This window comes from Neofelis nebulosa, chromosome 3 (genome assembly GCF_028018385.1).
Source record: "Neofelis nebulosa isolate mNeoNeb1 chromosome 3, mNeoNeb1.pri, whole genome shotgun sequence".
Taxonomy (NCBI): domain Eukaryota; kingdom Metazoa; phylum Chordata; class Mammalia; order Carnivora; family Felidae; genus Neofelis; species Neofelis nebulosa.
Genome location: NC_080784.1, coordinates 32,462,408 through 32,488,666, shown reverse-complemented (window position 1 = coordinate 32,488,666; position 26,259 = coordinate 32,462,408). Strand labels below are relative to the sequence as shown.

The following is a 26,259-nucleotide window of genomic DNA, read 5'->3' as shown; positions in this document are numbered from 1 at the left end:
AATAAATGGATACACAAACTGATACGCTGACAGTAGAATACTACTCAACAATAAAAAGGATGAACGATTGCTACTACATGGATGAATCTCAAAATAATTAGGCTGGGGGGGAAAAAGGCAGGCAAAAAAGAGTATATACCATATGATTACATTTATATAAAATTCTAGAAAATGTTAACTAATATATGATGACAGAGAACCAATCAGTGGTTGCCTGCAAATGAGAGACAAGTCAGGGAAGGCCGGAAGAAGACACACAAGGGGACACAGGGAAATTTGGGGGGGGGGGGGAGAGACAAATCCTTTTTCTTAATTGTGGTGATTCTTTTATGGGTGTGTACACTTACATATGCACAGCCTATGACATGTCGATTGTACATTAGTAAAGCTGTTAAAGCCAAAATTGAAACAAAGACAATGCACAGAAATAGTCCAGTAAGTAAAGGGCAGGAAAACCATAGGGGTCCCCAGGGACACAAGGTGGGGCTGTGTGTGCTGGTGGTGGCGGTCAGGTGGGGCTTCAGAGAAGCTAGCTGAGAATGAATATGTGTTGTCAGGCAAAATGCGGGACAGGGGAGGGTCTTTCCTATGGTGGACGAAATGTGTGGGAAGACTCACAGGCCCCAAAGAGCAGGGGGCTGGAACTCTGTGTGGCTGGAACTCAGGGCACGGGGCGGTAGAGAGAGGACCAGAGAGAGCAGCCGAGACCAGCTATGGATGTGGATTTTCTCCCGAGGTCAGTGGAGACGGACTACGGGCAACCAGGGGGTTATCGTGTGTGCAGTGTAGAAAGACGTTCTGGCTGCAACCTGAGAGGTGAGCTGGAGGGGAGTGGAGGGCAGGCAGGAGTCTGGGAGTTGGGTGAGGACATTTAACTGGGGGGGGAGTGGCCCAAGACAAGAGCAGTTGGGATATACTACTTCGTGGCACATTTTCAGGACCCTGGAGAGTTAGGACCTTTGATGTCAGCTTTACAGAAGAGCAAACGGCGACTTGAAGGACCGAGCCTCCGAGTGGCTGGTGATGCTGTGAGATGCAGAGAGGCCCAAGATTTGGCCCTGATGTTCAGCTGTCTGTGAAGCAGCTGAGAGAACGCGGCAGCTGGGAGAGAGGCCAGTGGGGAGAACCCCGTTGATCTGGTGGTGAAATCCTGCCCACCAGGCATCTGCCTTACAGTGGTTGCCGCGGAAACATTAGATGTAGACCCAGAAGCATCTAGCCGGCCCCTCTTGTTAAAGATGATGACAAGGACAAGACGGGGAAGTGATTTGCTGACTTTCCTACTGGCAGCAGGGTAAAATACAGAACACGAAATGGACTACTTTCAGTTCACTGAAAGTTCACTACTTTCAGCCATTTTCAGTGTAAGGTTCCGGGACCGTATCTACATTCATAATATTGTGCAGAAGCCATCACCCCGCATCTCCAGGAAGTCCTCATCATTCTGAACTGAAACTCTGTACCCACCACAGTAACCCCCTTCCCTCCCCAGACCCTGGTAGTTACTATTCTACTTTGTCGCTATGAATTTGATTAGATACATGGGATCATGCATACATACATGGTGGAATCATGCAATATTTGCCTTTTTGTGACTGGCTTATGTCACTCCGTGCGATGTCTTCAAGGCTCATCCGTGTTGCGGCATGTGACAACATTGCCTTCCTTTTTCAAGCCGAACAATACTCCCTGGTCTGTACCTTCCACATTTTGTGTCTCCATCCATCTGTTGGCGGACATTGGGTTGCTTCTACCTTGTCGTTACTGTAAATAATGCCGCTGTAAACGCGGGTATACTGGAAACCTTTGTAGATATGGATTATTGGTATTTAGTGAAGAAGACAGACTTTGGCTGGTGAGTTTCAGGTAAAAGGGAAGGAAAATGGGGGGAGAGAAATATTTTCCCTGGAAGTCAACTATAAGTACTCTTTGTGCCTAAATACTTTTGGACTTATTCTAGGCAATGTTCCCCTTGGCTGTCATCCTGAATATGGTCCGTTAAGCCTGCAAGTGTGTCCAGCTCTAGTTAGAAGAACAGGTGTAGGAGAACGCCTTTCATCAGGGCACAGATTTGCCTTGGGACACTTCTCCCGGGGGGGGGGGGGGTCTCTGGTCTTCTAGGAAAACCGCCAAAAGGCCAGCTGGCCTGTTCCACCAGGCTCCGTGATGGCAGGATCATGACTGTTCTGTCTGTTTTATTAGCTAGTGAATCTCCAGCACCTCTAACACTGCCTGGCACTCAAAACTTTGTCAAATGAATGTGTCTTCCGCTGATCAGACCTGCTGTGCGCTCCTGGGGAAGTCGTATCTCAGGAAAAGAAGAGGTCGCTGGACTAGAGGCAGACTCAGGAGCTTACCCAGGCTCTGATGCTGTGATGTGGCCTTGGCTTGTCCTTTGTACTTCCCGGCTTCTCATCGCTTGGCTGGTGGAAACGACAACCTGCTTGGGCTGACCTCACCAGGTGTCATGAGCAGTGAGGGGCTCATGTGAATGAAAGCGTTGTGCAAATGAATGCCATGATTGTGTCAAATCCTGGCCCCTCTTCTGTCCTGCATTGACAACTAACCTTCACCTGTGGGCACCTCTCACGTCTCGGCACCTCCCCACAAGCAGCACCCACTCCCAGCCTCCTTTTCTCATTGTATCTCTATTTTCTCGGTCTTTTGTGCCTGCAAATCGAGTCATGCCTAGCTCCTCCCTCTCTCTGGCACCCCCTTCTCCTGCCCCGAGTCTCAGAGTCTCGAGTCGAGTCTCGACTCTCGAGCCGCTACTTCTTTTCCCTCCTGGCCCTGGTTTCCACTGCCGCCCTCCTCCTCAGGAGTCCCTCCCTCCAGCCTGACCACTGCCAAAGCTTTGACTGTCTTCTGCCTCTTGACTTTTCTGCTGCCGGCAAGAACCTCCAACGTGGAGCTCTGATTTCATCGTGCCTCTGCTTAAAAACAGCTAATGATGCTGAGACGCACAAGGATGCCCCCTATCAAAAGCACAGAGGGGCGCCTGGGTGATTTTGGCTCAGGTCGTGATCTCACAGTTCATGAGTTCGAGCCCTGTACCAGGCTCTGTGCTGAGAGCGCAGAGCCTGCTTGGGATTTTCACTCTGCTCATTCTCTCTGCCCCTCCCCTGCTTGCACTCTCTCTCTCTCTCTCTCTCTCTCTCTCTCTCTCTCCAAAAAAATAACCAAAAAGTTTTTTTTTAAAGGACACAGAAAATAACAAGTGCTGGCGAGGCTGTGGAGAAATCGGAACCCTCATGCACTTACAAATGTAAAATGCCACTATAGAAAGCAGTATGGTGGGTGGTTCCTCAAAAATTAAAAATGGAGTTACCATACGATGCAGCAATCCTGCTTCTGGGTGTGTCCCCAAAAGGACTGAAAGCAGGGACTCAAAGAGATATTTGCACACCCATGTTCATAGCAGCACTATTCCCAATACTCAAGAGGCAGAAGGAACGCAAGTGTTTATCAACAGGTGACTAGATCAACAAGAGGTGGTGAATACTTATCATGGAATGTGATTCAGCCTTGAGAAGGAAGGATATCCTGTCACATGTTACAACACGGATGAATCTTAAAGACCTTATGTTGAGGCGCCTGGGTGGCTCAGTGGGTTAGGCGTCGGACGTTGGCTCAGATCGTGACCTCACGGTTCACGGGTTCGAGCCCCACATCGGGCTCTGTGCTGACGGCTCAGAGCCTGGAGTCTGCTTCGGATTCTGTGTCTCCCTCTCTCTCTGCCCTCCCCCCCACTCATGTTTTCTCTCTCTCTCTCTGTCTCTCAAAAATAAATAAATATTACAGAAGCAATATCATGTTAAGTGAAGTAAGCCACTCCCCCACCCCCCCAAATAAAAACAAATACTGTAGGATTCCACTTAAATGAGGTGCCTGGAACAGTCAGAGGTTTACAGAGACAGGAGGTAGAATGGGAGTTACCTGGCACACGGGGGAGGGAGGAGAGAGGGTTTGTTGTTTACCGGGTTCAGAGTTTCCCATTTGCAAGGTGAAACACTTCTGGAGATCTGCTTCACAGCAACGTGAACATACTTAACACCCCTGAACGGTCCACTTAAAAACGGCTCAGGGGCTCAATTTGACATCCTGTGCTTTTCACCACAACGTTTAAAAATGACTGCAGGGTGAATGGGCTAAATCTGTCTTCTGCACCCTGGCCCTTTGGTGCGGTCCCCACGTCTGTTCTCTCGCTTCCCTAACCTGGGCAGGCCCTAAACGTCCTGGCCTCTCTGTCTCCGTGAGCCCCGCTCCCTCTGGCTGGAACATTGAATTTCACTCCTCCCCACTCTGGGGAAATCCTGTGCTTCAACCACCCACTTCAAGTGCTCCACTGTGCTATTTCTGCGGTTCGTCCACACTGCGGCCACTGGCCACGCGGCTCTGGGCGTGGAGGGGTTTCCATTCCTTCCTTTGCGCCCCGCACCAGACTGAATTCCCCAGGGCGGCGAGAATGCACCTGCTGCGGCTCCCAGCGCCATCCCGTCCAGCCAGCCGTAGGGGGCAGCTGGGTTTGGGGAGGGGTGCGCTCCTGGCTTCCCCATGCGGCCCTTTCTGGACGCTCCTTCCCCGTCTGTCTGGGTCTTGTGGGCTGCCCTCATCCCCTTTCTGGGGCCCGAGCTGGCGGAGGGCGAAGCCTGGATTCTCTTCTTTGCCCGGCCCAAGGCGCCTCGCGCAGGGCCCGGCTGGGAGGGGCTGCACGAACGTTCGATGGTTACAAAACCGGGCGAGAATCCACCGCCCCTGGATCTGTTGCCTCGCTCCCTGACGGGAGGCTGAAAAGAAATGGACGGGGCTCCTCTTTCTCCCGCCCTCTGTGGATTGCAGGCTCCCGGGTCACAGCCGCTTCAGCATTTCTTTGTGTCGGCGGCGCAAGTGCGGCTGCCAAGGCTGCCGAGAAAACAGGACGGAGGAGGTGCCTCGAGCATCTCAGAGGATTGTACTTGTTGCCTCCAGCGCGACCAGCCAGAGGCCTTTTCATTAGACCAGACGTGTTGGCTCCGGGCTGGCCGGGCTTCCTGTCACTGATGGAGTCTGTTTAACATCTCAGCTGGATCTGGCTGAGCTGGAGATCCCGGGGAACAGGGCCGGTCCGCCGTGGCGGATCTGCACATGAGCATCTTGGATGTGGCCTGGCAGCTTCTCTCAGAGTCTGCCTTCTCCTCGGAAGCTCATCGGCGGGGCGTAGGGGTGGGGTTGTTGGTTCTTCCCATCACCGAAGAGAAACCAGACCTCCCGTCCACAGAGGAACGGGCTGAGTTAGGTCTGGGTTTTTCTGGAATCGTGCGGACGATCATTGTTTTCTTCACTGGAGTGGAGATTAAGTGCTCCATGTAGCAGTGAAACACGATGTAAGTTTTATATCTTTGTCAAGCCTTTTAAAGGGAAATTAACTAATCTTGAAACTCCTTTGGGCAGCCCCTTGCTCTTATCTTTGTGCTACATGAGCTGCGGGGAAACGGAGAGGCAAGATGTTCCAGCTGGGAACACAATCTTCTGTTTCTGAGCAACATCAGGCACTGACTTTAGGCAGAAGCCACCTGTGTGGGCAGCGTCTGGAAACCTCCCCGAGGTCCTCTGTGGCGGGGAGCGGATCTCCACATAACCATTTCTTATCTTCCAGTCTGCTGGCACTTTGGCCTCGTTGCTGGTTCCTGATCGTCAGTTCCCACTTTGAACTGAGACTTTCGTATTAATCACGCCTTTTTATTTCCTGACGCTTTGCTATCTGAGGCCTTGCTGATGCTGGAGGGACTGCTCCTCCCAGGGCTGGTCAGTTTCCAGAGCCAGCGCTTTTCATGTGCAGCCCCACCAATCCAGTGAGTCCACACCCCAACCATTTCCTGAATCAGGCTCTCACATTCCCGATCACTAGCTACCTGCCCTAATCACCCCGGGGCCAGGTACCAGACAACTGGGGACAGTTCCTATGACCTAGAGCCCACCCCAAATTTTCAGCCTAGCCACTCCTGAACTTGCCCCTGTGCTTTGCTTTTCCGGCAAAAGCCACAGGAATGGCTCTTGCTCATGTTTTCTCCTTGCTTCCTCTGTCTCCTGAGCCACCCTGGTGCTTCTCCATGTGTTCCTGCATAGCCATGCCCTGTCCCCTAGTTTTAGGTGTGTGTGAGTGTGAAAAACCTCTTCCTTCATGGCAGTCCCTACACCTGAGTAAAACAATCCCAGGTACAACTTACTACAACTTTCAGCCTCTCTTTGGCTCAGATATTAGTAATTCTTGGTGACACTCAAAATAGGACTTGGTTCCTTGTCCCTGGCCTTGACTCTTTAGCCAAAGGTTAGGCTTGTCATCTGACTTTTCACGCTGCCTACTGTCCTTTCTCTCTAGCCAATGTCAAACTAGACGCAACAAGCAGAGCTGAACTGACACTTGGAAGAGAAGTTTACCTTCACGGTGTAATTGGAGTTGCCCTAGAAAGGCCCCCAAATAAACCCACTCTGATGCCTAAAGTTTTCCCATCACCAAATCGTCCCTTTTCCTTGACTATCATCCTCTGCTTTCTCTCTCTCTCTCTCTCAGTCTCTCTCTCTCCGTCTCTCTGTTTTGAAATATGCGTTCTCAATTGCTTTCCCCTTATAATAAAAGAATAGAGATTGGGGGGCGCCTGGGTGGCGCAGTCGGTTAAGCGTCCGACTTCAGCCAGGTCACGATCTCGCGGTCCGTGAGTTCGAGCCCCGCGTCAGGCTCTGGGCTGATGGCTCGGAGCCTGGAGCCTGTTTCCGATTCTGTGTCTCCCTCTCTCTCTCTGCCCCTCCCCCGTTCATGCTCTGTCTCTCTCCGTCCCAAAAATAAATAAAAAAACGTTGAAAAAAAAAAAGAATAGAGATTGGATAAAAGTAATATGTGAATCTATGCCTTCTCTTATCCCAAATCCAATGAAATCACAAAAAACCATGTTTTTAAGAGGGAGGGCCTCCAGGTCCAAATACACGAGTTCCCCTCTACGTGTACAGAGAGCATCTAGAAGAATGATGCATTTCTCATTAGCACTAGATTTTGATAGGAAAAAAAAAATGAGTTTTAGGTTAAAGGATATCGTCAAAACATAGAACTGTCATGTAGAATTTCCAAACCGTAGAAGAAAAATACAATCTAATAAGAGCCAGAAAAGAAATAAAATAGAGAATGAGAAAGTATGGCAAGTGTAAAACTCAAACGATAATCAGGAACGAATCTAAGTCCATCAGTAATCCCAACAAATTAAAGTGGGTTACAAAAGTCTAAGAAAGTGTCGGTATGCTTGGGTAGCCCAGTCGGTTGGGCATCCGACTTCGGCTCAGGTCATGATCTCATGGTCCATGAGTTTGAGCCCTGCACGGGGCTCTGTGCTGACAGCTCAGAGCCTGGAGCCTGTTGGGGTTCTGTGTCTTCCCCTCTCTCTGCACCCCCCCCCCCCACACACTCTGTCTCTGTCTCTCTCAAAAAATAAATAAACATTAAAAATTTTTTAATTAAAAAAAATTCTAATAGAGTGTCTCAGATTGGGTTAAGGAAAAAAAAAGCCTCAAATCCAGGAATATACACTTTAAAGGAAAACTTCTTAAAATAAAATATCTTTAGGACAGTTGAAAACAAAACATGAAGAAAGGTGTTTTAAGCAAATGTTAATGAAAAGAATGTATCAGACAAATAGAATTCAAAGTGAAAATTATTATGAGAGAAGTTTTATTTTGTATTTATAAAAGTTATAATTCATCAAGGAGTTATACTACTTATAAATCCTTATGCACCCAAACATCTAACTTTAAAACATAGTCAGCATAAACTGACAGAAATATAAAAAGAAATAAGTGAATTAATAATCATAGTGGTCATAATAAATGAATTAATAATCATAGTGGTCATAGTCATTGATAGTTTTCAATCACAGATTGAAAACACTCCTCTTTCATATATTGGCAAATAAAGTAAGCAAAAATTAAGTGAGGATACAGAGGGTTTGAATAAATGAACACATTTTACAAATAACTATATGTAGAATTTTATATGCAATGAAGAGAGCCTACGTTATTTTCACACACTTAAGGTAACTGAATAAAAATTAGCTACCAGGTCACAAAGAAAATCTCAATTCCAAAAAGGCCGGATGGCCACAACAATAAAAATGATTGTTGAAGAAAACAAAACATGAATACATTCATATGCTAATTTAAGAAAGAATAGAAACCTGTGGGTAGTGACTATCTCCTGGGAAGAGTTGGAGGTTGGTCTGGAAAGTTTTGCATATAGCCTCATGAAGGAAGTATTTGCTTGAGTTTTTTTTTTTTTTTATTAAGTGTGTAAAGTATTTTGAAGAGTCTAAAGTGATAATTATATAAAATAACAAATGAGGGCCACTGGTTGGCTCAGTCGGAGAAGAGTGTGACTCTTGATCTCAGGGATGTGAGTTCAAGCCCCACTTTGGGTATAGAGAGTACTTAAATAAAACTTAAAAAATAAGTAACAAGTGAATAAGATATGTAAGGAAGAAAATATCGCTATTTTTCAAAACCTGTGGATGAAGACAAAGCAGTAACCAGAGGGAATGTGTAGCCTCAAGTACACCTATTGGAGAATAATAAACATAGAGCATAAGGGCACTAAACTAAAGGGTTCAACCAAAAAAGGCTTTTTTAAGCCTCTTCAAAACTAAAAGAAAGGCTAATCCGAATAAAAGTTTCAAATGTTGAAGTCATAAGTCTGTTATTTGCAGTTACTATAATTATCTACTGTAAACATCTTAGAGAATCAGCCAAAACACCCAGTAATCCAATACAGAAGAATCAAATAATGTGATGTTTTTGCTCCTTATTTGGATAAAATCTAGAATTTCCACTGGTGGGTGCCTGGGTGGCTCAGTCAGTTAAATGTCAGACTCTTGATTTCAGCTCAGGTCATGATCTCACAGTATGTGAGTTTGAGTCCTGCATCTGGCTCTGTGCTGACGATGTGGAGCCTGCTTGGAATTCTCTCTCCCTCCCTCTCTGCCCCTTCCTGCTGATACACTATCTCTCTTTCAAAATAAATAAATGAGCTTCAAAAAAAAAAAAAAAGGATTTCCTCTGTTTGTAGGGAGGTGGGGAATAGGCACTCACACACAGTACTGAGGGGCATGTAAATTGGCCCATCTTTGAGGGCAATTCAGCAGAATCTATCAACATTTTAAAAGCACTTATCCTTTGACAATTGCCCTTGTAGCAATCCTAGAATGATACCATCACATGTTCCCCCAGGAAACTTATACAAGGAGTTCACTGCAGCGTTGTTTGAAATGGGGAGATTTAAGAGCAGTCTTGATGTTTCTCAACAGAAACAAAAATCATCATGTACGTATCCTGTGGAATATCATGCAGAATTAGAAAGAGCGATATAAACGCACTTACAGAAAATCTCCAAGACGTATCGTGAATTAAAAACATACACAAATAGAGGAAGAGGAGGAGAAAAAAACCATACACAAGTAAAAAAAAAAAAAAAAGCTGTTTTGTCAGATACAGCCGTTAGCAGTTAGCAGACCCCAAAGCAATTGCCACACTGCCTCCTTGATACTCACTCCCCTTGTGGTTGAAATGCTTGCCTTTCAATCTTCTGCTGCATCCAGAGGTGGCCATGTGCCATATTTGGCAAATGAAACATATATGGAATTCTGTTGGTAGGTTTCTGGAAAATCTTTGCTTTTCTGATCAAAAGGTCAGATACAGCAGTCCTTCCGTCTTCTTCTAGCCTGAATACAGACAGGTGGATGGCCGGAGGGGGGAGAGTCCTCTTGCAGCCACGAGGTCACAAACGTGGGCGAAAGTTCCAGAGAATCATCAAGACAGTGGCGCCGTCTAAGGTCACTGAGCCACTGAGCTACCTCGAGGACCTACTTGTGTCCAGAATTCCTGGATTGTGAGTCAAATAAAATCCCCATTTGTTTAAATTGCTTTTTGTAAACCTCTCTAGATGAATACGTTTCTAACTGATAGACCCACGTGTTGGCGTTTGTACCTCCAGAGAAGACACACAGAGAATATCCAGAAGGCTTCTCACCAATTTGTTGATGGTTACCCCTCTGGAATGGAGTGGGATTGACTTTTTCCCCTAAATCGTTTTGCCGTGTTTCAAATATTTTCAATAAAGAAGTATTTATGTATGAATCATGTATTTATGTACGAATCATGTAACAGTTTTTAGATACATAGGAATGAAACCTGCCCACGTTGAGGTTTTAAGATTACAGCCACATACAAAAGAAAAAAGATGTCACAGTTTCATCACACAGAGATAAACACGGTCTATTTGCTCTCTCTTCTCTAACAGATTGTATGTTTTAGAAGTTTTAGGTTTGCAGAAAAATGGAGCGGACAGTGCAGAAAGTTCCTATATACTACCCCTGTCCCCCAGTTTGCTCTGTTATTAACATCTTGCAGTAGTGTGGTATATCCCTGGCCGTGAATGGGTAAGTATTGATACATTATTATTAACTAAAGCCCATAATTTACATCAGGTTTCACTCTGTGTTGCACAAAGGATGCTGTAGGTTTGGGCAAGTGTATAATGACATGTATCCACTACGTGCATCGTACAGATGAGTTTCACTGCCCTAACATTGCCTGTGCTTCACATATTCATCCCCCCTCCCCCATTCCCCCTCCACCCAAACCCTGGCCGCCCCTGATCTTTTTACCATCTCCGTAGTTTTGCCTTTTCCGGAATGCCATATAGTTGGAATCGTGCGGTATGTAGCCTTTTCAGATTGTCTTCTTTGACTTCAGTAATATGCATTTACGTTTCCTTCAGGTCTTTTCATTCGTTTGAGCACCGAATAATACTCCAGTGTCTGGGTGCACGGTTTATTTCTCTCTCCTCTTACCAGGGGACATCTTGGCAGTCTCCAATTCTGAGTAGAGCTGCTCTAAATACCCGTGTGCAGGTGTTTGTGTGGAACATGTGTTTTCAACGCATCTGGGTATAAATACCGAGAAGCATGATTGCTGGATGGTATGGTTAGAGTGGGTGTGATTTTGTAAGGAACTGCCAAACTGTCTTCCAAAGTGGCTATACCATCGTGCATTCCCACCAGCGATGGATGACAGTTCCTGTGGCCCTGTCAACATTTGGTATTGTCGCATTCCTGGGTGTTGGCCATTCTAAAAGGTTTGCAGTGATAGTTCCTTGTAGCTCTAACTTGCAGTGGCCTGATGACATACGATGCTGGGCACCTGCTCATATGCTTACTTGCCATCTGTTATTCCCTTTTCATAAAATATGTAACCGGGTGACAGCTGGGGCTTCTGGTCCCTTGCAGTGAGATTTATTAACCCCCTTATTCTAAGTTCTTTGACAGTGCTAATCCCTCTTTGGAAGAAACGTAGACTAGATTAGACAAGGACAGAATGATAGAAGTGAAGGAATTTCCAACGCTCAGCACCCAATCCTGGCCCTCGTCTGGCAGGGGCTGTCCCTGTGCATGTCGCCATCCACTTGGGTAAAAGCCAGAGCCCTTGGGGCCACCCTCATCGCCCTCTCCTTCATACTCTTATTCGGGTTCTGTCAATTGTATGTCCAGAACATCTCTCAAATCCACTCATCTCCACTGCAGTCATGACCAAAACCAATAACCACATGTTCAGGCTATATATTTTTCTCACCTGAATTACAGTGACCTCTTCACCATGCAAATGTCTTCACATCACCCTCCTGTATCCAGAACAGGTAAAACCCCTACCATATTTCCTGCTCCGCAACCACCACTCCCCACTCCACTCTCATCGGCCTGATTTAGTCCCTCCTCTCCGTGCCCCTCAGACCTCAGGCCCTTTGCACATGCAGTTTCCTCCAGTTAGAATCCTTCTTCCTCGCCTCAGTTCCTGAGAACACCTACACAGGACTCATAACTCAAGCAAGCATCACTTGGCTAGTGAGCTGACTCCCTGAGGGGGCAAAACTCCCTCTTCAGGCTCAGGCTTCCTCTCTTGTGAACTTCCATCACGGCTGCAATTTTGTAAAGCTTGTGTGCTTGGGGTAGTACGCGTTTCACCATTAGACTGTGAACGCTACGGGATTAAGGATTTTGCCTGCTTTTGCTCACTGTTTCATCCCCAGGAATTAACACACTGCCATACTCATAGCAGGCACTCGGTAAACACTTGTTGAATGAATGAGTGACTAAATGAATCACTTCCCTCTAGAATTCTAGATACAGGACTAAGTCTCTTGCCTGCCCTCTTCTAAGGTTGGCATAATAATGCAGATAGAACACCACCCCAAAGCTTGATGGACTCTAAAACAGATAAATCCTTGGGGCACCTGGGTGGCTCAGTTGGTTGGGCATCCACCCTCGGCTCAGGTCACGATCTCGCGGTCCGTGGGTTCGAGCCCCGCGTCGGGCTCTGTGCTGACAGCTCAGAGCCTGGAGCCTGTTTCCGATTCTGTGTCTCCCTCTTCCTCTGACCCTCCCCCATTCATGCTCTGTCTCTCTCTGTCTCAAAAATAAAATTAAAAAAAAAAAAATTATAAAACAGATAAATCCTAATAAACTCTACAATGGAGAATGGCTTTTGACTTCCTGTGAAAGGATCCAGTATAACCAAACACTGTTTCTGTCTCCCAGCATATAGCTGTGCCTGGAATCCATGCTCGTATTTTACATCTTCACGATTTCTTTAGAGCTTGAGTGAATCTCTCAGTACTCCAGATGCCAACATTTGGACACATTTGTAAGATTGGAATTTCTGCCCCTGCCTTATGACCAGCAGGAGGGAGGTTCCTGGGTTTGGCTCTGTCTGCCTCCTCATGCATATGGATGATGTGTGGACATATGATGGGCACAGATGGGGACCTCACTCCTTCCAGGAACTTTGCAGCTTGTCTCGTCCAGGACAGGGCGTGTGTTAGGAGGAAGTCTGGACCGGAATTTCCGGCTGAGTCATCTGCGCAAAGATTTAGGAACAGATCCACTAAGGCAGGGGTGGGGGTGGGGCTTTGAAGAAGAAAGCATACTTTGGGTGTGTGCTCATTTCGTGCTCCTTCTCTGTGAATTCCCCCCGGGGAAGGGGAAGGTCTGACCCTAGGCACTGTCTGTGGCCACAAGTGAATGGACTGTAGCGGGGCATCTGACTGAATGTGGGTAAATGAGATAATCTTCGTGGAATTGAGGGCCGGCACAGAGAGACTTCCAGTTCCCATGGAACAGACAAGTCGGAAGGCCGTGTGGAGTCAGGGCTGCATGACTGTTTCTTCCACGTGCACAGAGAGGTGGGGCAAGTGGACAAGCAGAGAGAAACAGGTGTGCTGCAGCACAATAAGACGAGGGACCATTTGGTCCAAGTTCCTCGTTCCGAGCCTTTAGGAAGTCTGGCTGTGTTTCCTATCTCAGTATTCCACAAGCTACTCCTGCATCCTTCAGTAGATTCTAATTTGCACTTGAGCACTTCCCTGGCAGATGCCTGCTCCGTAGAAACAGATACAGAGAAGGATGGGAAGGAGGGGCATGCTGAGACACATTGCAAAGGAAGAAATGCCAGAGTGGAAGTCAGTTTGCAGATGGAAAGGGGAGAGGACACGAACACTGGCTGAATGCTGATCATGCCCCCATTCCCGTGCTGGGAACCTCCTGTATATGAACTCGTTTTTGAATTTCAAGAAGCTTAGGCAGCAGATCTTATTATCCTCATGTGATGGACAAGAAAACAGAGGCTCAGAGAAGTCATGCGATGTCCTGAGGTCACACAACCAGCAGGCGGCATGGAACCAGATATGGAGCTGGCATTAGAAACAAAGATGTCAAGACCGATGGCTGCGTGGCCATTGTCTCCCTGTCCGGGAAAGCAGCAGCATGTCTTTTCTTGCCCTGGTTACGCCTGACCGTCATCCGTCCACACTGCAGAATGCATCAGACGCTGCCCTGTGCAGGATTCCTGCTCCGCCCCTCAGCCCCGTCTGTTTCCTCCTCTGACATGACAGGGTGCAATTAACATTCTAGCCTTCCTAAGCAGATGTCTGTCTGACCCGTCACTCAGTCCAGGGAAGGTCTGTGCTCAGTGTCACGCAGGGGCTGGCATTTCCCACTGGGGCGTTGGGGAAAGGGGGGCGAGACGAGGGAGGAGGAAAGGGTACATTCTGGTTGTGGAGCAGCAATCTTTTTGCTTTTCCCTCCTCATGGCTTGTCCGCAGTTCTCCCCACCTCAGGCACTACATTCTCTCAGGAGCCAGAGCCGATCATGCTAGAAGTTGCCCTTCTGTGTATGCACAGCACCAGCATGGTTTCCATGGGAACAACTCAGAAGGAGGATGCTCGCATTCTGGGCTCTTTGTGGCCTTGGATAAACAATGGATTGGATGCTTCTGAGAAGCCCAGAGCCTTCTCTCTCTGTCTTCTCTAACACTGTTTACAGCCCCTCCCATCACACATATGAAACGCAAGTGAAATGAAAACTTAAGTCAATTCAGCCTGAAGTGTGTAGAAAAAAAACCCAAACCTGTGTTTATTTTTGTAAACCCAGTATGTGTGGGTTTTTAAAACCCCTACCATCAAACCCACATAAGAGTACAAAGATTCCTAGGAGAGAATTGTAACGAAGGCCACCAACGTTTCTCCAAGGGTTTTGGGGGAAACGGGCTTCTCTTTGACACCTTGTCCGCCTAGTCCCTGCCTGATCTAGCAATCTCTGTGGTGCCGTTCATCAGCTAAGGACTCGTTTATTCATTCATTCCATCATCAGTTATGGAGGACCCACCCAGGACGGGGTACCGCACCACAACGAACACTTAAGGAACTCATGGCTTAATCAGAAAGACCTATATTGGGAAAATATAAATTACAGGTGAATCGAGACATGAGGCAAGACGAATTCAAGCAGCTTCAGTCCCACATGTGATAACTCAACCATCAAGGTGTTTGGTCAGTGGTCTGTCCTTTGCTTCCTGCCCTGGTGACTCTTGAGTAGTTTGGTCTCATAGAGGAGAATGGCCTTTTTCTAGACCTCCTCGTGAGGATTGGAACCTGCCAGGTTGCCAGTCCCTGCTTTTAACTAACTTCTCAGAATATTTAGCATAGTGGGGAAAGAGTTTGGGCTCTGAGTCAAGGATCGGGTTCAAATCTCATCCCTGTCGGAGTCTTGGTTTCCTCATCTGTAAAATGGGACTCTCTCATAAAGATTTCCATGAGGGTAAATGAAATAATATCTGTAAAGTTGCTGGCACAGGGTTAGGCACATGGAAAGAGTTAAGTATTAGTCCCTTCCTTTCTTTATTATTTTGTTAAATATTTATTTATTTATTTGTTTGTTTGTTTTTGAGAGAGACAGACAGAGCATGAGCGGGGGAGGGGCAGAGAAAGAGGGAGACACAGAATCCGAGGCAGGCTCCAGGCCCCGAGCTGTCAGCACAGAGCCCGACGCGGGCCTTGAACTCACGAACTGCGAGATCGTGACCTGACCCCTGAAGTCGGACACTTAACCCATCGAGCCACCCAGGCGCCCCTAGTCCCTTCCTTTCTACCTAGACGGCCCCACCTCCCCAACCTCTACTTATCGCCAACTTTTTGCCTGGCCTGCCTCCTGGATCGGTTGTCACCTGAGATCCAGTGTTACCACCAGACTGCACTTTCCTTCCACTGGCCCCCAGCGCAGAGTGGTATCCCCGAGCCCCTGGCTGTTCCCACGGGTAGACTGCTTTCTGCATCTTAGAACTCACCCGCCGGGGCGCCTGGATGGCGCAGTCGGTTAAGCGTCCGACTTCAGCCAGGTCACGATCTCGCGGTCCGTGAGTTCGAGCCCCGCGTCAGGCTCTGGGCTGATGGCTCGGAGCCTGGAGCCTGTTTCCGATTCTGTGTCTCCCTCTCTCTCTGCCCCTCCCCCGTTCATGCTCTGTCTCTCTCTGTCCCAAAAAAAAACAAAAAAAACAAAACAAAACAAAAAAAAAAAACGTTGAAAAAAAAAAGAACTCACCCGCCATCTTGTCTCTGTTCCTCTCTGCTCTGTTTTGTGGTGAGGAACGCATGAGGAACGCATGAGGTTCCTGTGGGGAAACCTGATGAAACAACACCGCGCGATAAAGTGTGCTGAGAAGACAGATCCGCCCAGCCCAAGTAAGTTGAGGTGCTCCTCCCTTGTGAGTTTAATTGTGTTGATAATTTAGGTTTCTGCAATTCCCTAGATAAGCTCAGTGTCCCTCTTTCCTCTGTATCGGGTCTCAGTCTGTTGGAAGGCCTTCAACTCAACATGTACCAAGTCACTAATTTTGAGAGAAAGCAAAAGCCGCGTTGAAGTCACTTCTGGTCACCGAGAGGGCTTGGTGTTGGGATCGGGGCTGCTGTCTGACGAGGCAACCCAGGCGGCCTCCGGCCAGCTGTGATTTGGGCCACACCCCCAAATGTCTCCCACCAGCTGTCGTAGTGTCTGACGTCTCAAAATGAGGCGACAGCTCTTCTGCTGCCCTTGTTAAAATGTCTCAACTCCTGGCAAATGCATCGATGAGGCTGGCCTGGGGCGGCCAGTAGGGCCAACCTGGGGCCTCTGGGAACACGTGGCAGCTGAGACTGGTTTGCCGACTTGTCCTTCTCTGTGGTGCTGTTTTTTTTTTTTTTTCTGAAATTTTTTAAATGTTTATTTATTTTGAGGGAGAGAGAGAGAGACAGAATGCAATCAGGGGAGGGGCAGAGAGAGAGGGGGAATCTGAAGCAGGCTCCAGGCTCTGAGCTGTCGAGCCTGACCCGGGGCTCGAGCTCCTCAACCACGAGGTCGTGACCTGAGCCAAAGTTGAACACTTAACTGACTGAGCCACCCAGGCACCCCTCTGTGGTGCTGTTCTATGCTGTTGGCCAGCTGGGAGCCGGGGCGTAAGGAAGCGCTGGACTCCGCAAGAGAGGAGGAAGATGCTGATACGCGACAGACTCATTTCTGAGGTGAGGAAACCGTTTAGAGACTGTGTTCCTGTTTGACCATTCGGGACAGAGGCCAGGGGAGGGGACCTGAACTCTGTGAGATGGTTTATGACTGTCTTGCAGCCAGGAAGCCAAGTGTGAGAAAAAAGAAAGTTCACGTGGGAGCCCTGAGCCAGGATGGAGGGGACCAAGTCACGTACTACGCCAAGGGCCCAACATCTAGGTGAGCCTGAGGTGGGAAGGCTTAGCAAAGCCGAAAGCCAAGGACAATCTCCTGCTGTATCACTGGCCTTCCGGAACTTGAGCACAGGATGGCCAATAGGGCCGATGAGGTTTCGGGGTGGTGGTGGGGTTTTTGGGGTTGGGAGCTGACGGGCAAGAAAGAATTCTTGAAGACGTTTTTGGGGCAAAAAGGTGGTTTTATTAAAGCACAGGGACAGGACCCGTGGGCAGGAAGAGCTGCCCCGGGACCATAAGGAGAGACTGGGTATTTACTATGGAGTGGGGGGAGCTAAAGTCAAGAGGAAATTCCCGAAGAGATTTCCATATGCTGAAGACTCCAGGATACTGGAGGCCTAGCTATTGTCAGCTAAGGTTGTTTTTCCTTCTAGCAAAACATTAGCATTAACACAGTAAGGAGTTCCTGCAGAAAATCTGCCTGCCTCAAGTGTTTGTCAGTGGGCTGCAGGTTAGAAGGAAATTTAATTTTGTCTGCCATTTCCTTCTGCCTTTGCTCCCCACATCACTATGGAGGGGGGATGTTGGGGCTCCAGGAAACTGAGTCTGTAGGTTTCTGGAGATTGGGCTATTGATGAGATTGCCTTTGTCTTGTAATTTACTAAGATACTTGTAAACTGGTGGAGACTCTATCAATTAACCATTTGTTTTCTGTCCTTTCCTTTGTCTTTGGGCAGCCGGGAGTGCCTGGGGAATGTCACACATATCCCACCCAGGGGTGGGGGGTGCTCTTAGCCTGTACTTTGCCCTCAGCTTGCCCCATGCTCCCTCATCAAGGCCATAATAAGGAGTAGCTTAAACAACAGACATGTATTGTCTCCCAGTTCTGGAGGCTGGAAGGCAGAGAGCAAGGGGTCTGCAGGGTTGGCGCCTTCTGAGGGCCATGAGGAAGAATCTGCTCCCTGCCTCTCCCCCGGCTTCTGGTGGTTCCCCACAATCCTTCATGGCGTGTGGCTTCTAGAAGCGTCTTTCCAATCTCTGCCTCTGTTTCTGCCCGTACGTCTGTCTGTGCTTCTCTTCTTATGAGGACCCCAGTCAAACTGGATGAAGGGCCCACCATGCTCCAAAGATGACCTCTTATTAACTATTTAATTAACTATTTTTTTCTGCAATGGTCCTATTTCCAAATTAGGTCACTCCCTGAGGTACTGGGGGCTAGGACTTCAACACAGGAGTTTTGGGGAGGACTCAACTCAACCATAACAACTGTTATGCCCAGAATTCGTGATCCCCAAAGACCACCAGGGAGCCGAGTCCGATGCAAAAGCAAAAGAGCCTTTATTCAAGCTAGCTCGAGCTCGAGCCTTTATTCAAGCTAGCCCCTACCTGCACCAACACAGCGGTGAGATACCGGGGAGAAAGTGAGTTTCAAAAGGACAAAGGTTTTATTGGGGCCTAGGGGCAGTTGGTGAGGTAATGGCTGTGGCCTCAGCCGATTGGCTGGGGAAGGGTCAGAGTCCTGTTACGCAGGTCGCCAGGGCGTGTTTTGATCGGGAAATTTGAAAGGGTGAGCGGGAGGTTACTCAAGGGGAGGAGGCGTGGTCAAGGTGAAGGACACAGAACAAGATGGAGTCGGCCGGCGTAGGCCCGCCCTTTCACAACCACCTTTACTCATCCTTGTTCTTTGGGGGTTCTAAATGAAGCAAGCATATACCCAGCAGTCAGAAGGAAGTGCAGGTGGGGATTCAGGTTCAGTGAGTTGGGGATGCCAGCAGCTGAGGAAAACCACGTGAACATCTCTGATCATTCAAATATGCCCTTTTTCAAAGGTTCAAAGGGACTGGCTTTGAACATTTGAATTATTAGACTTCTTTTTTTTTTTAATGTTTATTTATTTTTGACAGAGAGAGAGAGAGAGAGAGAGAGACAGAGCATGAGCGGGGGAGGGGCAGAGCGAGAAGGAGACACAGAATCCGAAGCAGGCTTTAGGCTCTGAGCTGTCAGCACAGAGCCTGACGCCGGGCTCGAACTCACAAACTGTGAGATCATGACCTGAGCCGAAGTTGGACGCTTAACCAACTTAGCCACCCAGGCGCCCTTGAATTATTAGACATCTTTATAATGAATATCAGCCCTGTATGAGATTAATAATGTTGCACTTTAGGGGCACCTGGCTGGCTCAGGCGGTAGAGCACGTGACTCTTGATCTCCAGGTCATGAGTTCGAGCCCCACATCGGGTTTAGAATTTACTTAATAAAAAATAAAAATAAAAATAAATAATGCTGCGCTTCAGCCCTTCTCTTTGGGACTTGCCTCACCTCCAGTGGCTTTTCAGATGCAAAGTTTCCTGCCACCTCATGAGAGAAAGTCACTTCCTGTAATCCCTTAGTTCAGACTTATTAAGGTTCTTAGTGAGCGGCGACAGAAGACATCTCTGGATAGTTTAAGAAGAAAGAGACAGACGGAAGCATTTCCTCCACTGGCCCTGAAACTGTCTGTGTCCTTGTGTGCCGGATTCTGAGGTGTCCCTGAGCCCCAAAAGGTGAGCCGTCTCAGGCTGCAGATTGATACAACCAGAATTTCCAGGCTCAGTGGAGGACATGCCTACTGTCCAGTGCAGAGAGGCCTCGTGGGGTGCCCGAGTCCAGGGGCAAGGCGAAGGTGGGTCCTTTGGTGCTCCCGGTGTGGTTCCCCTTCCCCAGGGAGACCCACCCTGAGCTCCCCAAAGCGACAGACTGTCTCGGCATCTCTGATAGAGCCTGGCCCCAGGGCTGAGTGCAGAATAAGAGCCCTGGGAACACTTTCTGATCCCTCTAAGGTGGCTTCTGGCTGCTTCCTCTCCCCACCTCCAGCTCCTCCCCAGCCTCACCCCTTAAGCACCGCAGGCTGAAGGCTCCATGAGAGCAGGCCTACCTTAAGCCCCTGGGCTCTCTTTCAGGGTGAATTTCTGACAGCCGAGCCCTTTCTTCCCCACCCCCCTCTCCAATCTTTCATTGTTCTTGTTGCAAATGCGGGAGAAAAGCAGGCCGGGCCCTACTCTCCAACACCTCCCTCGCAGAAAAGCATTTGACAACCGGTTCCCATGGCAACAGCTTTCTTTGAAATAATTTCTTGTGCGGCGTGCCAGACCCCCGCCTCTCTCTTCTGGAGAGTAATGGCCAGCATCGAAAATGAGATCGGAGGAGACAAGGAGAGAGCATAGGGACCAGCGGAGCCCGTGGACCGACAAGAGGGCTCTCCAGGGCCCCGGAGGGCGCGTCTCGGCGTGTGTCCTCGGGGCCACGCTGGTGCCCAGCAAGGGGTTAACAGATGAGGTCTCAGGAAAGCTGACAGTGGCATCAACAGGCGCTATTTAGAGCAGCATGGGAGCGGCAGAGCTCTCTAATTTTGGAAAAGGGCCATGTTCGCACTTTTCCGAGCAGCAGCGTCTGCCCTGGAAGCTGCTGGCTCCCCCCGCCCCCTTTTTTTTTTTTTGGTTTCTTTGTCAGTCTTGGCACATGGGTAGTGCTTTCCGCTCAGGGGAGAGCCGCCCCTGGCCTCTGCCCCTCGCCCTTGTCCCCACTGAGCTAAGCAGTGGGAGACACCAGACTTGGCTTCTGTCACTGGTGGATGTGCCCCTCACCCCCAATCTTACGTGGAAGCCCTAACTCCCAGGACCTCGGAATGGGACTTTGGGAGGTAGGGCCTTTAAGGAAGTGGTAAAGTTAAAACCAGGCTATTAGGGTGGGTCCTGATCCAATCTGATGATGTGCTTTTAAGAATAGAAAGATTGGTGGCGCCTGGGTGGCTCAGGCAGCTGATTGTCTGATTTTTAGTTTCAGCTCAGGTCATGATCTCACAGTTTGTGAGTTCCAGCCGGGGACTGGGCTCTGCGCTGACAGTGCAGAATCGGCTTGGGATTCTCTCTCTCTGTCCCCTCCCCCCCCCCACCTCAAAATTAATAAATAAACTTAAAAAAATAAAAGAGTAGGAAATTTGAACACACAGAAGAGACACCAGAGATGTGCAAACACAGAGCAAGGGTTGAACGAGGACACGGTAAGACAGCCATCAGCAAGCCAAGGAGAGAGGCTGCAGGAGAAACCAGCTTGCCGGCACCTTGATCTTGGACTTCCAGCCTCCAGAACGCGAGAAGCTAATAATGTCTGTTGTTAAAGACGCCTGGTGGGTGGTACTTTGTTATGGTGGCCGAAGCAAACTAATGGGCTGCTGGGGCTCCGAAGCGATCCCCTCTGGGCTGCTGGGGCTCCATTGGTCAGGCTCGGGAAAGTCAGCCTAAAATCATTCTGTTCTACCGTCCCCTTGAGAGAGGGATGGGGCGCGCCAGGTGCCCCAGCAAGCTCACTGCCCTCCCTGTGTGACCCGATACACTTGTGTCCTGAGGAGTCTGAAGGTCTTTTCTCTCCCTGACTGCAGCGTCCTGCGAAGTTGCTGTTGGAGGCCCAGTCATCCACCGTTCAGAGCGACAGGAGGCAAAGGCAGGTCTGAGCGATTCAGCCTCAGGAGGCCGGGGCCACATAAGTGGTTGCGTCCTTGCTTCTTCCCCTCACCCACCTTCAGCATATATTTAATGTATGAGATCCCATAATGGGATTCCTTGACGTTCTTTCCCTGTGTATCCCGGCCACTGGGACTGTGCTTAGCATGGAGACACTGCGTAAGTGTTTCGGAATACATTACTGGATCTTATTCTGGCCAAGAGAAAGGACGTTCTTGCTCTTTTGTTCCTAATGTGTTTTTCTTGGTTTTTGTTCTGTTTTAGAGAAGACGAGCAAGTGGCTTGCCTGAGGGCCAGAGAGAGGCAAAACCAGCACTAAACCCAAGGTCTCCCGGATCTCCGCTCAGGAATTTTTCTGCTCTGCCATTCAGTAAACTTAACACACAGCTAACTGTGTGGTACGCCCGCGAGAGAAAGGACAACACCTATATTTTCAGTCAAGCATTTTGTCTCAGGGGCAGCAGCCAAGTGTGAATGTATTTGTTATGTTTCAAAGGGCAGGATATTATTTTGTGTACTTACCAGTAGTTACCTCTTCCAGCTCTCCATTCCCTTCATTCTAACTTTCAATAGCTCCCTAGGTCCATAGTTCCGAGCAAAGAGATTGCACACAGGAAGCACTCAATACAATTTAAAAAATGAGTTAATGGATAGGGGCTCAGTCGTTAAGCATCTGACCTGGGCTCAAGTCGTGATTTCACGGTTCGTGAGTTGGAGCCCCACTTCTCTCTCTCCCTCTCTTTCTTTCTCTGCGTCTCGCTCACTTGCGCTCCCCCTTTAAAATAAAATAAAATAAAATAAAATAAAATAAAATAAAATATAAAATAAAATAAGATAAATAAGATAAAATGAATTAATGGATAAATGAAAACAGAAACAATTCTCTTTTTAAAACATTTTTTAACATTTGTTCATTTTTGAGAGACAGAGAGACAGAGTGCAAGGGGGGAGGGCAGAGAAAGAGGAGACACAGAATCCGCAGCAGGCTCCAGGCTCTGAGCTGTCAGCACAGAGCCCGATGCAGGCCTTGAACCCATGAGATCATGAGCTGAGCTGAATTCGGATGCTTAACCGACTAAGCCACCCAGGTGCCCCAAAAGCAGAAATAATTCTTAATTCTTCCCCTTGGCATCACATATTCTCCATAACCTGGTCCCTAATTTCCAGTCTTCACAGACATGACCCTTTGCTCAAGCTGGCTCCGTTTCCTCTCTGGTTCCAGAAAAATGCATCCATTGCAACTCTGCTCTGGTTGCCCCCCCAGACTCGGGTCATCCTTCTCTCCCTTATTTGTCCATCCTGACGTTGCTCGCATCTTCCAGCTTAACTGCAGCTTCCCCCCCCCCCGCCCCCCCCCCCCCCCCCCCCGCTGCCTCCCCCTCTGGCCTGCTGCACGAATAAGAATAATGGGATTTGGGGTCTGGGAGGCATGGATGGAGGAAAAAGAACCTGCAGAGCATCCTGAAATAGGAGTACAGGTCCTTGAATTACGTCTTCTTTAGGAAGAAAATCTGGAGAGACAGAAGCAGAGGTATGGCCAAAAAGGTAGACTTACATTTTTGTCCATGATGCAATGCCTACTATGACAGCAGACTTACCTTCTTGCTGTAAACACCAATCAGCTGGATAAAATGTATGAAAAAGTGTTTTCAGACATTAGGTACTAGGCGGTGCAGGATCATGGTTCCTGATAGGAGACAAATGAGATGAGCCCTAGGATTGCCCTGGGTTTCTACATGGAGACACTTTCTTGGTCATGGGTGCAAGGAAGGGGTACTCAAGCAGAGATAGTCATCTCTTAAGTTGAAGGGAGGCCAGAATATTGGAATTTTCCAGGCAGAGTATCAGAAAGAAGGGAGTTCGTGTCCCAGATAGTGTCCCTCGAGTCTTTAATTAAATACTTAGTCATATGCTTCTATAGGAAAACACTCCCCATCATCAGGCCAAGAAAACTACAAATCTTAAAACCGAACAATTTCCAGAGCTCACACAGGGCTTGGGATTGCTTGAGTTATGACTAACTGAAAGAGAGAAACCTCTTTGAGCACCTGGATGGTTCACCGGACTCCAGGAGGATCATGCATTACCTAGTAGGTCTAAATTACTCCTAGTTGACTTCTTCTAATAAAGTTTAAAAAGAAGCCTTGAAAGATTAATAGCTGTTTACCTCTCTGCCAAAAGTAGCTTCAACACCCTTTAAAGGAAGAGAACAAAATTCGGACATTCGACAACCTAATATTCACAATGACTAGGGTATTGTCAGGGTTAAGTAGTCAGAGTTCAACCAGAGAAGAATGAATAGGGGACTATCATCTCTCTATTATCTATCTATCTATCCACATATCAATCTATCTATCCATCCTTCTTCCATCTATCTACCTATCTATCTATCATCTATCTAGTTGACCCTTGAACAATATGGGTTTGAACTGCATGGGTCCACTTCTACCCAGATTTTTTTTTATAAGTACAGTACATGATTATAAATGTAGTTTCTCTTCCTTATGATTTCCTTAATAACGCTTTCTTTTCTTTAGCTTACTTTATTGTAAGAAAATTGTATATAACATATACAAAATATGTGTTCATCGGCTGTTTATATTATCGGTAAGGCTTCCAGTCAACAGTGGGCTATTAGTAGTTAAGTTTTGGGGGAGTCAAAAGTTTTATACAGACTTTTGACCCACAGGGAGCTGACGCCTCTAACACCTGTGTTGTTCAAGGCTCATTGTATAAGAAATGTATATGTGTGCCTTTCAGCTGGAACCGTCTTCCAATATTTTGCCAAAATGACCAACATAAACGGAAAGAGGAAAGGTACTTGCTCTCTGGACCTTTTAGAAAACACGGAATTGTTCCTTCTGCCACATACATGCTAATCTACAAAAAGATGATATTGTAGACATTGACCGAATGGGCGCTGTTCAAAAAGGAATGTTCCACAAATGTTACCACAGCAAAACTGGAAGGATCTACAGTGTTACCCAGCATGCTGTTGACATTGTTGAAAGCAAACAAATTAAGGGCAAGATTCTTGCCAAGAGAATTAATGTACGTACTGAGCATATTAAGCACTCATAAAGCCGAGATTGCTTCCTGAAGTGTGTGAAGGAAAATTCTCAGAAAAAGAAGGCTGCCAAAGAGAAAGATACTTGGGTTCAACTGAGGGGCCAGCCTGCTCCACCCAGAGAAGCACACTTTGTGAGAACCAAAGGAAAGGAGCCTGAGTTGCTGGAACCCATTCCCTATGAATTCATGGCATGATCAATGTAAAAAAAACAAACAAACCAAACCAAAAACCCCTCAAGACTGTAAAAAAAAAAAGAAAAAGAAAAAGAAGAAATGTGTGTGTGTGTGTGTGGATTTATTAGAAGAGGGCTTACACAATTATGGGAGTTGGTTCAACAAACTTGAAGTCTGGAGTGCAGTCAAGAAGGAGAGATCATGGCAGGCTGAAAGCAAGAGGAGGAAGAAAACAGCAGAGCACTTTCAGACCCAGTTGTTGTTTGGAGTCTCTGAGTTCAGGGAGGTCTGAGCCCTCTTTTTTTTTTTTTTTTTTTTTTTTTTTTTTTAATTCTTTACAGAACGCGAGCAGGGGAGGAACAGAAACAGAAGGAGACACAGAATCCAAAGCAGGCTCCAGGCTCTGAGATGTCAGCACAGAGCTGGACATGGGGCTCGAACCCACGAACCGAGAGATCATGACCCGAGTGGAAGTCGGACACTTAACCTACTGAGCCACCCAGGCGCCATCCCCCCTTTTTTTTAATGTTTATTTTTGAAGGAGAGAGAGACAGAACTTGAGCGGGGAAGGGGCAGAGAGAGAGGGAGACATAGAATCCGAAATGGGATCCAGGCTCTGAGCTGTCAGCACAAAGCCTTATGCTGGGCTCGAACTCACGAACTTTGAGGTCATGACCTGAGCCGAAGTTGGACGCTTAACCGACTGACCCACCCAAGCGCCCCCTTCTGGGTCCTCTTTTAAAGGCTTCCAAATGATAAAGTCAGGCCCATTTATCTCCATTTTATTAACTTAAAGACAACTGAATATGGACTTGAATCGCATCTGCAAAATTCCTTCAAAACAACACCTAGATGTGTATTTGAATAATTTGGAGAAAGTGTGTGTATGTCTTACATAATCTTTGCTGCTTCCCTTTTATTCTCCATCTTCCAGGAGAGAATATGCCTTGTACCTTAACCTAATTGGAAACACACGAGAAAAATAATTCTGGAGACTATAGCTCAGCTTAGCCAACTTGACATATCATAAAGCCATCTTCAGCATCCATTAAAAAAAAAAATACTAGACATTCAATGAAGCAGGAAAATGGGACCCATAACCAGGAGAGAAATATAAATAGATCTAGATATTACAGAAATTATGGAATTAATAGAAAAGGACTTTTAAAACTCCATAATAATCATACTTAAGATTTTTAAGGAATACTTGGCTGGCTCAGTTGGTAGAGCATGTGATTGTTGATCTCAGGGGTCAGGAGTTCAAGTCCCACATTGGGAGCAGAGATTACTTAAAAAGTAAATAAATAAATAAAACCACATTATTAGAAAAAATAATTTAAAGGAAAAACTGAAGTTAATGAGATAAAAAAAAACCATTAAAGGAACCAAATGGGACATCTAGAGCAGAAAATTAAATATCCAACATGAAAAATTTACCACATGGGCCTAAATATAGATTGGAG

At 47.4% G+C, this 26,259-nt stretch overlaps 1 pseudogene; it reads left to right on the top strand.

Annotated features, from left to right (window-relative positions):
* Positions 1-713: 713 nt before the first annotated feature.
* Positions 714-24,817, top strand: LOC131507959 (large ribosomal subunit protein eL21-like; annotated as a pseudogene).
* The last annotated feature ends 1,442 nt before the right edge of the window (positions 24,818-26,259 follow it).